Here is a 13,490-nt window from a genome sequence, read left to right as displayed (position 1 = left end):
TATCGGAAATGTTGACCGGCAATTTGTTAGTAACATTTTTATTAAACCACATTCGTTATTTTTTCGATATTGTTATTTACAAACTTGGTTCGACTTAAATTATCATATGTATAGAGGTGGGCTGTATATATGTTTTATTCCAAAGCAAAATATGTATCAGTCAATCCGTGACCATGGAGCATGTAACAGTTCCTAGTTATCGGGAAAAAAGAACTCATACTGTGGCAAGATATGTGTAATTAGGGAAAATTATTTAGTAAACAGCCACGAAAACCTTAGAATCTAAAATATACACATAAGCACAAATTAGGTAACTCAAATAGTCATTCATAGACAGTTATTATAGAAGTTTGAGATGCAAATTTTAATATTTTTAACCGACTTCAAAAAAAGAAGGAGGTTCTCTATTGGACTGTGTGGTTTTTTTTGTATGTATGCTACGCGATAACTCCGTCATTTGTGAACTGATTTTCATGATTCTTTCTTTGTAGGAAAGAGGGTACCTCCATAGTGGTCCCATTTAATTTTGAAGAAAATCGTCTACCTCTAAGGGTGGCTGTTCAGGCATGAAGAGTCATTTTTATAAATAGCGCCTAAATTTTATTATAGGAGCAATTATTTTATTGGTTGATTTTGCTATTCTCCGATTCAAGGCGTTTTTCTCTCTCAATATACTTAGAGTAGTGAGAACCGATTTTTATTGTCTCCTGTGTCAAGTCCCGTATAGTGGTGAACTAGGGGATGAATTCGGATTTGCGCATTTTCCGGTAACCGATTTCAATAAAACTTATGTGTAATTCCACGTACTTTTGAGGTCGATTTTTTTAGTACTCTGTACTGAAATTATAACGCTCAGCTTTGCATTTAATTTTTTATTGCCGAAACTCAGTCTTAATTATTCAAAATATAAATTCCACAGACCGTATTTCGAGTTCAAAGCAGCGACACAAAATTGAAAAGAAACTCCACTTGAAGTTGGCTAACTCAATTGGAGCCAATTCTAGAAGTTTACAGGAATCAATACTATAGAGACTTGCACAGATTGCGGATTTTAAAAATCTGAGTTGCTGTTAGTTATCAACCTACATACGACCTATAACTACAAAAGTAACTCGCAAAATGCACAGAGAATATACGGCGTACGAATTAGAAAGATAGAAAACATCATAAAAGGAAACCGTGAAGACGAGTCAACTGTCAGCCCCTCAACCACATCATCGCAATGGTCACGAAACAGCGGGACGTTTAAAGGATTCATAAAGTACAGTGAACCTATGCAAATATTGATTTACAATCCCTATTTCACAGTCACGGTACTGTTCCTCTATTAATTCCAGCACTAATGGTATTCGCCGTGGCTGCACTATTTAGGGCGCACTTGAGATCGCGCTGCTCTTAGTTTGCAAGCCCTTTGTGTTTTAATTAGCTTAGGAATGGCACTCGCCATCTTTATTGGCTGCTATGACAGTGCAATGGATGGTTCTCGACGACGTTCGTAATTGGTTTAATCGATGCTGTGATGAAGAAAGCCAAAGATCTAACTAATTTAGTAATGTAATCAACTGGGGTGAAATCATCTATACATTAGTGGTCCTTCGAGCCGGATATGAACCAGTACAAAGTACAGAGACCGTAGTGGTAAAAAATTATAACGTATTTGCAATAATACAAGAAAATTGCAAATCTTACAATGTAGCGCTTAGATTGTGTATAGAATAAATGCACTGCCCACCAAAAGGCTACATAATGCATCCAAAGCTCGGAATCGCTAGTAAAGCGATAAAATATTTATATGACACATTGGACTGGTTCAAAAAAAGATCTACAATTTGTCATAACAGAATATTACACAGACGCCACCGGCTTGTACACCCGTGGTCAAGGGATTATCGTAAAAAAAAAGGAATCACCACACTTTTCGACACAAAAGCACATTAAGCCGGTCAGAGAAACTTTACGTCCAAAGTAAAAGCAGCATAAAAGACTTTGAGCGTTTGGCGTAGGCGATCCCAGAGGAAACGAAACGTCTTTATTGCTCTTATTGCATGAACGTAAGCTTTTTCTCACCAGCTCAAGCCGATTCCGCGTTAATAAGTGTAGTGACTTCCTAAGTTACGCTACACCTAAGGCATATACGCCTCGCAGATGTATTATTATAAATTTTTTATGATACCACGAGACGGGACGGTCAAGTCTGGTGTGCCTGGTTATAAGCAAAATGCCTGAGGGGCGCTGTCACTGCACTTCAATACTGAAACGCAGTAATGTTCACATTACTGCTTGGCGGTACAAATAGGTGGCTTCCCTGGACGAACACTCACTAGGAGCTCTACTGCGACTAAATTTGACCTTCGTTTCTATTGCATCTAAGGTGCTGCGTACATAATTAATTAGTCTATGATCAAAAGCGAAAGCAAAATCCTTAGTGCAAACTACTTTCAAGTTGATAGTTAATTATTTGGTTTTAGCTTGATTTAATTAACTTCTTGAAGTATGCGAACGAAGAAAATTCAAACAGTATAGTAATTTTTAACAGTGTCATTACTCATGATATTTTCCTTAGTTCTAAGTAATAAGGCTTTAAAAATCGTATTTTAGTTGTATTTTGGACTGGCATAAGACTGAAGGATGTCTACTCAATTTAATTTGCAGTCACTTAACGGCGTGTACTGAAAACTCAGCTAGGTGCAGGTGTGTTCAAGCTCTGCCACGGGAACAACGGTGTATATGGGCGGTTAAGTTTTATGGCCCTATTAAAATATAATGAAGGTATGAATAAAGTACCTAACAGGTTTCTTAAGATGCCTAGGTTAGTGTGCGTATTCTGAACGGCTCTATGTTCTTCGAATCTCAATTAATTCATTGTTTCGTTAATATCTTGTGAATGGGCCTATTTATCATTTATTGGGATTGCGACGCGTGTTTAAACAAATCACAAGTTGCTCCATATGTAGAGTCGTTGTTTTAAAAGCGTCGGATAACAAATAGAGCATCATTACACATCGACACTACACTAAATAAGTCATGTTTTCTTTTTTTTTATGGCACCAAGTGACGGGACGATCAAGTCGAGCGCTTGGTTAGTAAGCGACACGCCTGTTCATAGCATTGCAGTGCCACTCAGCTCTTTAAATCGCAAAGATCTGAGGGGTGCTGTCACTGCGCCCTATACCTTGAGCCAAAGTGTGTCTTAACGCAGTGGATCTAAACACAGGAAACTAGAATATTCTAAAGCATTATCGAAGACGGCAACTTCAGCGGTAATATAAATATTGCTTAGGAAGGTACGGACAACAGCGCATCAGACTACACATTTTTGTTCGAAAATCGCCTCCAGTGCAATGGAACAAGATACGTCAATGTGTAGCTTGATGTGCTGTTGACTGTACAATTAGAAGGACCTATGTCATCAGACATCAATGAACTCCAGCCAACTTGAAACTTTTCCTAATCAGTCACGTCAATTGTGAAGACGTAGCCGTCTAATTGCGAACGAACTGTAGTCACAAGAGTAAATGTAGCATTAATCATATTATAAAAATCAACCACGATAAGTTTCTTCTTCAATATATCAATTACAATTTCACAAATTACAAGTCATATCCGTTTCGACAAAGTTAAAGAATTTGAATAGCGCATTGTGTAGTTTCCAGGAAGCACCCAATCCAATAGGTTAGCAGCTCTTGTAATGCTGTTCACGTCGCGCGACGTGTCGCCTCGTGAACGCTGCGCTGATGTCAACCAGTCCTCGATTGTCTACATGCTAATGGCGGACCACCTCCACCATATCGCTGTCAGATCGACGCCCTTTAGGCAGCGCATTTAGGCTTCACTTTAAGGGTTCTATTTAAGAATGAAACTAAACTAGTGATGACATTTAAGGAACAATTCATACCTTCTCTACAGTAAAGCCACAAGTGATTGATTTGACATTTATAAAAATAATTATGAAAAAAGTTATGGACTATTCCCTTATCAATACATAGAATATTGAACCCTCTCTTATGAAAAGCTGTCATTTTGCAGATATGGCTCTAGAATATCATATTATTTAGGTTAAGAAAAATAATTTAAGTTACTTAACTGTCTCCATGGACTTTTGGTCCAAATTGTTAATTAAGTAGAGTATAAAATGATGAGCACATTATTTGATTTTAAAATCCGGACCTAATGGTAAAAACATATTGTACCTCAGGTGTCGGTCGTCTTGCAACGTCTATGGTATCGATGTACAGTCGTGAATGAACGTTGCAACACGTTCGAAATGTCGAAGTACAATATATTTATTCACGAAGTCCCGATTTTAAAATGAAATAATGTGAGAAAATCGTGAAACTTCAAATTAATGTATTATGAACACACTATCTATACTATACTGCATCCTATACATATTCGTTTCTAATCCAAGACTATATAAATCTAGAAAATTCGGATCCACTTTGGAGACCCGTGACATATATCGGACCGTCTTTTATTAATATAATATTTAAATCCCAAACCATAATTTCAACATTCATCTATGGAATGTGTGTGAACGTGAAACAATTTTAAAATAAATATGCAACATATTTTTTTTAATTATAGAGATCGTTTATCTGGATTATACGGAACAGTAATTCTAATAGTTGCGACTCAGTCATGTCAAGTTTTTTATTCTCCCACCAATGACAAATGTGCGCCGCGGATTGAATTATAAACTGTGTTTTCGAATGCCTGTGTGCCGTGGCGATGGCGGCGGCGTGAGCGCATGTAAAAATACACTGCGTCTTAATAAACTGCGACCGCTACCAATATGATCTCTTTAAAATGTAAATCTCTAATGTTAGTGAAGACTATTTGACACAGAACTGTAATTCTCCATCTTGTTTACTATTTCAATTTGCTTCAAGGGTCAGACTCACCTACAAAGAAGTCTACGGATTTCTTAGGTCTTGACCGACATTCATATCACCTCGTTTAAATTATTGACTAACTTATAAAAAGAAGCTCGTGTGTGTTTGAGAAATTAGGCTTATAGCGTCTCCCGTCTTATATGCTCTCACCATTCTTTGTACTGTCTTATGACGAATCACCAATCATATGAAGAAGTCATTACGTTCTCAAAAATTTTCGTATTACTGAATTACTGTGTGTGCACGGCATTACGATGTTACTAAAAACATATTATTCCTAGTTAATTCAATATGTTTGTATACCATATTTTTTGTTACGTTTCAACTTTTCACAAATAAATTAATATTATATTTATAGACTGTTCCATTCAATTCATGGGTATTATATTACGAAATATGTATTTATCTAAGCATTTATATAGTTTTAATAATAAAATATTTTTGATATTGTTTTTTTTTTAATTACATACATAATTTATGTTTTGTTGTGCACGTACATGTGATATTACTAAAAGAACATATTACACCTAGTTTTTAAAGTGCATGTGAGTAAATGTATAATGTAGTTTCAATATGACTTTGTACACTATAATTTTTATTACATGTCAACTTTTCACAAATAAATTTGTTATGAATTATTAAAAATATTGTCAGTTTCTTAAATAGTTCTTAAAATAGATCGTCCGTGTAAGTGATCGCGCTTTAGCTATCACCAAGCTTCGCATAGTCACATGACGAATCAACTTGTCATGTGACGAAATCATTGCGTTCTAGAAAATGTATATATTACTGAATTTCAATTTGCTACCCGTGATTGTTGATGATTTGTTAACAGATTCACAAGAGAAAAAGATAGCGAAAAATACAAAGTGAAATTGAAAACTAGCTCCGAGCTTGTTCTTTGATCAATAGCCTACTTTACCAATATTTACGTTCTCGAGTAAATGAAGATTTGAAAGGGTTTTCTATTGACTGTTACCCCGCAAATTGTATGACTTCCACAATAACTAAAATTTGTAATGCAGACTGCGTACCACTGCAGAATGTTCTTGGTTCTTATTGTCGTAACAATTCATCTCTGAGGCACGGTTGGACGTAGTGAGACACACATATACCTATTGTATATAAAACAGTGTGTTACAAAAGGGCGTAATAAAGCTTAAGTTAACGCTAATAAAATTTTATTACATTCTCTTTTAACACCTTGTATGTCTACTACAACAATAACATTAGACAAGGAATATTCACGCTGTCTGTTTTTATTGCAAAACACAACCCGTTAAACGACGTAGGATTAATAATAATAATGTGCCAGACCTCACCAATCACCTGGTCTCAAATTAGACAATTCCCCATAATATGAGTACCAGAGTAACTGAACTTACACCAGGCCGCCACCCAGTACAACCGAACCGGAACCAATTTCATCATCATCAACTCCTTTATACATAGGCACGGATCTCCTCTCAGGCAAAGGTTTAGGCCATAGTCCGCCACGCTGGCCCACTGCGAGTTGGGGATTTCACATGTTTTCTGAGGATTGTGAACCTTTTTTTTTTTGAGACGAGACGAACAAGTCGTGTGCTTAGTGGTAGGCGACATGCCTGTCTCTAACAGTCGCAGCACCACACACAGCTTTAAATCACAAAAATCTGAGGGGCACTGCCACTGCACCCGACACCCTGAGACATAAGTAGACAAGTCCCATGTCCCATTTAATAAAAAATCATATTGTAATAATTTGTAACACATGTAGCATAAATTAGAATGTTCTTTAGAAAATTTAAAAATAAGGTATCTATTTAATGAATAACTTTTGTAACTATAGTGAAAAAAAGGGTAGTTTGCATTAATATTAGATATAACTAGTCAAGGACTTTAGCACATTAGTCTACCGTGACCATGGACCTGTAAAGGGCCCGAAAAGTTGGTTTGTTTAAAAAAAATAAATAGGTGAGGTGGGCAGTACTTCCCTGGACGAACTCCTTCACAAGGGGCTCTACTGCTACTTCTTCGACGTGCAGGTTTCACCGGGATGATTTTCCTTCATCAAAAAGCTCATGGTAAATTGCAAATTAAATTTCGCACATCAATTTAGAAAAACTTATAGGTCGAGCCCGGATTCGAACCCACGACCCTCTCCTTGAGAGGTGGTAGGTTAAACCATTAGCTGCCACGGCTATTTTTAGCATTAGGAATCAATTTAAAAGAGTTTCCTAAATCTAATGCTCACTGTGCAAACCATTGGACCACGAAAACCGTCGAGTTTCCAATTCCAATGTCGAATTTTAACAATTTGACCTAATTAGTTACGCCTATATTTCGTAGAGTCCATAATTGCTCACGATTGTCATAAACATTCTGCGTCATATAATTTTGCAAAACAATAAGTGTCGCTTATTGTTTGTGTCGAATTAGACCTGTTTAAATGAAGTGTAATTTGTATACAATGAACATTGTTCCGCGAGACACTAATCGAAAGATGTTGTATGTCAACCAATATTGACATGTGATCTTATGATCTTAAATCTGGCAATTCTGCACACAATGGGACTCTGGGTTACGGGTCAGACTTAGCATAATAGACCGACCTACAAGGTATGGGCGGGTGTAGTTTGTGAACTTAATGGTCTGCCCTTATCCTTTGGAATACAATTACTCGTGTAAATCGAAATATCTTCACATAAGGTACGGGTTGTTAATTTTTTTCTCGTATAATAAATGTTACGTAATTTTGAGATACCATGCAATTATATTGACTTAATAATAATTGCCTCAGTGGCCGAATGGTTACAATGCTGGACTGCCACGCAGAGGTCCTGGGTTCGATTCCCAGGCCGGGAGAAACATTTGCATGGTCTACATTTATTTTCCACGTGAGTTTGGGTGTAATTTGTGGATGTCTATGTGTGTGTCCACGGCACCCGCGACACAGGGTTGCGGTGCGGGGCTATGAGTGTGTTGCATTATTATTACTATGATTAAGTATAATATCGATATTAAGATTTAATGCAATAAAGATTTATTATTATTATGATAGTGTAAAAAATGTAAATATATAAAATAGAATAGAATACGTTTATTTGCCAGAATACAGTAATTACATAGGTCTTAAGTAAACTTAGATACATTGTATTCAACCTGCAAGCAGATGTGCAAATATGAATGGGATTTAATGTTTAGTCTCTATAGTTTCTAATTAATGTAATGAATTTGTAAATTCTAAGTATTCTTTATTACTATAGAAGCAATGTGTCAAAAGCCATTTTGTCGATTGTAATTTGAAAGTATGTCCTTGTAACAATTTAATTTCGTTTGGAAATTTATTGTAAATAATTATACACATGTTGAAGCAGTTATTCTTATAAATTACTTTATGGCAACGAGGTTGGTACAAAGGACTCATAATTTTTGTTCTAGTTTGCCTTTGAATTATTTCACCGCGTGTTTTAAAATATTGAGGATGAGAGTTGACAAATACGCAGATATCCCTATTGTACATGCATGGCAAAGGTAATATGTTTAGCCTTTGAACATCGGATTGCAACTATCATCAAACCACGCGCCGCAAATAGCTCGAATACACTTCTGGACTTTAAACTATCTTTCTGAGACTACTGAGTTGCCCCATAGTACAAGATTTATGATTATTAAAACAAAGATGGAATACAAATAAAAATTCCTTCGATCTGACAGGACTTGAACCTGCGTCTGTATACCAATCTAGAACAACATATTACGTAGCACCTCCAAAACAAAGCAGTAGAGCTCCTTGTGAAAGAGCCGTGTAACGTGAATATCACTGCGTTCCGGTTTTAAATAGTAAAGGTGCTAATAAAATTACAGGCACATGGGACTTATCAACTTATGTCTCAGGGTTACGGGCGCAGTAGCAGTGCTCCACAAATCTTTGTGATGTAGACTTTTGAGTGGTACTACAACTGTTAGTGACAGGGGTGTCGCTTACCAGGCACACGACTTGTCCGTCCCGTCACTAAGTATTAAAAAAAAGAAACGCAAAGCCACCGACGTCGTTTGTATAAAGAGTAGATAATATTATACATATGTATCGTCACGAATGCATGTAAGAGTGTTATCTAGGTAAATGCACTATATATAGAGCGCCGACGGTTATAGATAACCTTTTGGCACTTAGGAGAGATAGCGCCGATGTTTACCACGAAATGGATTTCTGGAAACCAGCTACCTACATAGATGCAGAGTTTGTGTAATTACGGAATGTCTGAAGAATTTTACAGACCTCGATTCCCTAACCGGTATTGCCAGACCCATTTTTTTAATCCGTAGAGCGACACTGAAATATCCATAGAATACCATAGATTGTGCCTCTAGAAAAATCCAAAGATCCAAAGATATATTTTTTTAAATTATCTATAACCTTTCCTAGTTATGTCCATTTTGATATTATTTTAATATATATTATCTTTACCTTACTTTAATAACAGTTAAATTTTTTTGCATCTACTTATTACGAATTTCATGAAATAAGTTGAATTGAAGTGTCTCATTCGGAGTTTGTTTGGATGGATGGATTCGTCCCCGAGTTTACCACGCTTAGAGGTGAAATATTTTCTTCAAAAAAAAAAAATTAATATAAATAATAAATAGAGCCAATACCAACAAACAACACTATGATGATGATAACCTTAGAATAATAACGCATAGAATGATAGTTTCATATCAAACGAACTGTCACAAGTGAGGCAAAAATCGAATTCATGTTCATGGAATGTGATGTTAGTATCTATTTTATGTTTGTCTGTTTACACTCATTTACCGCACATTTCGTCATTTTTAGGTAAAATACGTGATCTGTTCGCGGTGCAAGTTGACCTTGAGCACTGAAGGCCCGCCCGCTCGAGTAGGCCCATTGGGCGCGCTTCAATTTGCCTCAGTTAGCGTGTACGGACTAGATTTCTATGCGTTATTATTCTAAGATGATAACAATATGATGTACCCTCATCCAACAAAAAAAGAATCATCAAAATCGGTTCACAAATGCCGAATTATCGCGTAACATACATTAAAAAAACAGTCGAATTGAGAACTTCCTCCTTTTTTTTAAGTCGGTTAAAAAATTTATAAAATAAGATACGCATTTATTATTAAAACAATAACCAGGTTTTTTTTTGGTGAGTTGTAAATATCAAAATACACAAAGTTGTTAACTAACTACAAAAACTATAAACAACAGTGTAATAATAGTTTTAATTGATCTAAGAGGAAATATACCTGAGGTATCCTCTTTCCAACAAAAAAAGAATCAACAAAATCGGTTCATAAATGACCACAGGCGGAGTTATCGCGTAACATACATATAAAAAAAAATAAACTTGGCGAATAGAGAGCCTCCTCCTTTTTTGAAGTCGGTTATAAATTGGGTATAACTACGGACAATTCCGTAGGTTTAACGAACGCTGTCCCTACCAAAGCGCGGTAGTATTTCATTTTCACAGCCATGCACACTTGATTACGCAAACATTTTTCTTATTTTTCGGTTTACATATTTCTGTACACTTGCGCTCGCAAAATTTTACAAAATACCATTTTTCCTGGCAACGTGACCTTTGACCTCAATTACTTCCGGTCACAGAAATACAAAATCTAGCCTTCGTCACAACCTGTACGATTGTATTTTTATGCTAGTGAGTATCAAACATGCGTATCGGTTGAGGAACGCACGAGTTCGTTAATTATGCAATATCGGTGGATAACAAAATAAGCTTCGCTCGCTGTACTGCGATAAAAATGTATGTCTTTTCTATGACACCAAGTGACGGTATGAACAAGTCATGTTCATGACAATTGAAGCATTGGTAACAACAAGAGCGCTCGGCACCTAAAGCCCATTTTGATGTTATTGCATCAACACACGTAAAACACTTTCTACTATCTTGTGACACAACCTCATTTCGATCTTCCTTCTAGATAGCGTAAGTTTCATTCATTTATTTAGAAGGTGGCGTTCCGCCATTGTTGCATAGATTACAGAGACACGTTACCACCTGCAGTTTGTAAAAACTTATTTTTAATATAACAAAATGTGTGAAACGAGCTACTTCATCGTCACCACGGAGCATCTAAGAGGCCAATGAGACTTACTGAAGATGATTCTGTCGACTCATTTCAAACCAGCGAGTTTTATGAATGATTAAAAATACGTATCGAGTTCTTAGGTTTTCGCGATTGTTACACATAAGAAATGAAACTATTTTTCCGGATTTAAATCCGGATTTAAATCCGGAATTCCGGATCCTAGATTAAAAATACGTTTAAATTCCTTCAATGTAACTTTTGAATAATAATGATTCACAATTAATTTCCTTAAAAACCAAAAAAATATGTAAAACGAACGCAATATTAAAAAGATTTAAGACATTAAAACTTTATTTTCAATTTTTTCGAATCTCACTTTTACGTGATATTTTATTGTTACACCCAATGCTTCAATTGCAGTGCCACTCAGAGCATTAAATCGCAAAGATCTGAGAGACACTGCCATTGCACCCTTCGCCCTGAGACATAAGTTGACAATTCACCCGAGGCAGAAGATGCCCTTCAAAGCCGGGACATAGTTAACGCGTGGAAAATGTTTTGTAAGGAAACAGGAGGGAAATCAATTCTAACAGCTATAATTCTTAGAATTGTCATGAGGATAATTCAAAATAAAAACATAATGAAATGCATGAATGAAATGAAAGAATTAAATAATGAATAATACTTAATAGCTGGGATAATATCAGTTCGGACAATGCAACGTTTACTAACGTCTTGGTCTCGATTCCCACTGTTACCCCAGTTTGCAACACTTAATGATTTTAGAATCAAGTGAACAGTTTTCTAATTATCACATATTGAAAACATGATAATGCAACCTACCCTTCCGGAAAGGTTCAGTCAACTCCTTGAAAACGTGTGAAGTTTTCTACCCGCTATGGGATGACGGGGGTAGTAAACCATGGCCACAACCCTAAGAAGTTTATGAAATACAATACCGATAAATAAACTCATGGATATATTTAGAAGAACGCTGACAAAATTAATTATGATAACAACGTTCATATGAACCACTGTAGCACGACACGCCACGACTTGCGCGAGAGCGACATAAAGCAGCGCCAGATTCTCTATCCGAGAACATGAGCATCTCACGCAGGTCGCGCCCTGTTATGCTAACCTTACTGATCACATATACGTGGAGTGCACTATAAGTTTCGGAATGAATAAGAAAAAATACTATAAAAGTCAGAAATGAATTTATCGTTTCTCAAAATATTCTCCATTAGCATTAATGCTACTTAACTTTTTCATACGAATTAACCAATTCTGAAAACATTTATGCCACTCCTCCGTGACAATCTCTGCGATATATTTTTCATATTCTTCGACTGCCTCTTCAGGTGATGGAAATCGTTGACCGCGTAAATGGTTCTTAATTTTTGGAAATAAATAAAAGTCACAAGGTGCTAGGTCGGCACTGTACGCGGGATGGCTCTTAAGGTCAACGTTGTTCACCTTCAAAAATTCATTTGCCTGTCTAGCCTTGTGAGAACTGGCATTATCGTGGTGCAAGATAATACGGCGTTTACGGTTATTTTTACGGGGTTTGTTAATAACTTCCGGCAAACAAATGGTCGTGTACCAATCACTATTCACGGTACAACGATTCTCCAAAGCAACAAACAGTAGCCACGTGTCCAGTTTTATTAAAAAAAGAAGCAATCATCCGCTTAGAGGCACTTTGCACGCGCGCCACTTTGGTTGGTTTCGGTTCATCTTGAAAGACCCAAACGCTCGATTGCTGCTTTATTTTGGGATCGTAACTATAAATTCAGGTTTCATCACCTGTCACTATGTTCCACACCAAATTTGACACCCCGTCGTAGAATTTGACGTCTGTGTGACGTCCGTTTTTTGAGCCTCAGTCAAATTGTGTGGGATCCAACGAGAGCACAGCTTTTTCACACCCCAATATTTGTGTAGTATTGATTGTATTTGACTCATGCCTATGCCTAAAGTTGCCCGAATCTCATGGTATGTCACATGCCTGTCTGTTTTGATCATACGGCGCACAGCATCGATGTTTTTGTTGTTCACAGCAATGGACGGGCGACCATCACGAAATTCATCACTGAGATTCACATGGCAGCGTTTGAATTCTGCAAACCAGCTATAAGTAGTCGTCTTGCGTGGTGCTTCATCGCCAAAAGCAGTTTGAAGCCGAGCGAAGCTCCGCTCAGCTGCTAAATTACACTTGAAATCGTAGAAAATCATACTACGAAAATTTTCTCGCGTTAAATCCATGGTGATGTAGATTAAAATGACGCCACAACGTAAAAACAAGTGACAGTCAGATGAAACAAACTGTATTCTACAGCCAAAGAGTTCCATTTTCAAATATTGTAATTATTTTTAAAATATTGTTTATGTAAGTGGCCAAACGTTCCGGAAACTTACAGTGCGCCCTATGTACCACAGCGTTTAAAAAAACCATAATAATGACTCCAATCATCTTTTAATTTCGATAAACGTTCTAATAAATATGGCCAGAGATTCATATTAACATTGTTATCGCAA

The 13,490-nt window shown here is 36.6% G+C and overlaps 1 protein-coding gene across 1 annotated transcript in view; it reads right to left on the bottom strand.

Annotated features, from left to right (window-relative positions):
* Positions 1-13,490, bottom strand: part of LOC113231564 (reversion-inducing cysteine-rich protein with Kazal motifs) — a 59,199-nt gene that overhangs the window by 8,064 nt on the left and 37,645 nt on the right. The window lies entirely within an intron of this gene.

Source organism: Hyposmocoma kahamanoa, unplaced genomic scaffold (assembly GCF_003589595.1).
Source record: "Hyposmocoma kahamanoa isolate Upper Pololo Valley unplaced genomic scaffold, ASM358959v1 65, whole genome shotgun sequence".
Lineage (NCBI taxonomy): Eukaryota > Metazoa > Arthropoda > Insecta > Lepidoptera > Cosmopterigidae > Hyposmocoma > Hyposmocoma kahamanoa.
Note: the sequence above shows the minus strand (reverse complement) of the source record. Positions and strands in the feature narration are given on the sequence as shown.